Here is a 1,866-nt window from a genome sequence, read left to right as displayed (position 1 = left end):
ATACCTTTAAGAGTTGAAACACTTCAGATTTCAATTTTTGAAATATTTTAAATATATGAAAAATTGGCTGCTTAACTGATCTAAATGAAAATTTCAATGAAGATGGGTCATTTAAAGGTCAATGAAAAATTGGTTTATCTATCTTAACTAGAAACTATTTCTAGTTTATTCTGAAGGATTACTTAACATTTGGGAATAGTACTAGTGAGATTTTCTACATGTATATTTCAGGGAAAGCATACTGGAAAAATCTGTAATATGATTTTATTTCTCATGGTTTTAGTTTTAGAGGTAGTTGAATTTTTATTGATGGTATATTTTAATGGCATTTTCTACAATATAGTATTTCCATTGAAAGTGTTAGTGAATAACTTGAAAATTTATTATTAAGAACCCTAGTGAGTAACACCTTAATATGTGATTAACCTCACTTGAAGAAATGGATAAACTTAACAGCTTAATAAACAATGAGTAAGAGCAGCACAGATGGACTGCATATTTTGAATAATTTTATAGGAAAACAATAGAGGATAAAGTTTTGTTCTACAAGTATTTCTCCCATGAGTTAATATTAGTCACTGGCATAATTACACAAAATTTTCTAGTTAATTGCTATAATAATTACTGGTGAAGAAACTGTTTAAACTAAAACATTTAAGTCAAAATAGCAGCAGCTATAAAAGGAAGCACAATGTGGAAATACTAATGGAGTGATGAGCAATTACTACATGCCAGGCTTCTGGGTACAAAGAGCAGGCCAAACATGGAGTTAGGTAGGAATGTCACTTAATAATGTCTTGTTAACACGGAAGTCAGTAAGACACTTTCCTGTTTTTAGAGCAGAGAGTTAAGTCACCTAAACCAAACATTTTCTTCTATTCTGTCAGTTACTATCGCCTCTCCCTTTTCCTTGTTTCACTCTAGGACCCAAACTCGCAGTAAGTAAAAGTGGATCGCAAAATTTGATCTTATTGAATCCATCTCCTGCAATTATTTCAGACACATTATTACTTTTTTCTTAAGGTGTTATTATTTTAAAATAGTGTTCAAGTGTTTGAAATTTACTGCTTTTTAAAGCCACTAGATGTGTTAGAGGATTTCAAATCTTCCTTTTAAGGAGGATGTAGACAATAGTGAGTTATGCTTCTTATTATGAATTCCTTTGTCTTATTTAATACTCCTTTTGGGAACTGAAAAGTGCAAGCATCACCATTTCCCAAATAAAAGTGATTGTATTTCACCTGAACTTAAGTCATGACTCACAACCTCTAGCATTTTTGTTGTCCTATATTCCTACCTACTCTTTGATAATGATATATATTATTATTATGTAAAGGGATGGTGTGCCAAAACATAAGCTAGTGAGTGGAAGTGGAATCCCTCAATCTGCTTCTTGAGGTGTCAGATACAACAAACCACACCTGAAATGTTTCTATACCAGTGGATGCAATATAAGCAACAAACAAGATAAACTCAAAGCTTTCCTCTAGTCCAGAGATTTGACATCAATGCAAAACCTGGTGGGATGAGTCCTGTGACTGGAGTGCCATGTTGGATGAATACAAGCTCTTCATGAGGGATAGACAGGGTAGGTGAGATGGGGTGTGTATGTTGCATGTAATGGAGGGACTGAAATTTTGGAATATTATGGCGCTTACAGTTGACAGTGGCACAGTTGAGAGCCTCTGGATAAGAATCAAGGGACAAACAAATAATGCAGTGTCATCCTGCTAGTCTACCATAGACCACCTAGTCAGGAAAATGATGCTGATGAATTTTGCTTTGAGGAACGAGGGGACAATTCCAAGTTAACTGCTCTTGTCCTTATGGGTGACTTTAACTTGCCATATGTTAACTGAGAATACT

This window comes from Agelaius phoeniceus, chromosome 1 (genome assembly GCF_051311805.1).
Source record: "Agelaius phoeniceus isolate bAgePho1 chromosome 1, bAgePho1.hap1, whole genome shotgun sequence".
Taxonomy (NCBI): Eukaryota; Metazoa; Chordata; class Aves; order Passeriformes; family Icteridae; genus Agelaius; species Agelaius phoeniceus.
The sequence above is the reverse complement of the archived record's forward strand: the minus strand, read 5'-3'. Positions refer to the sequence as shown.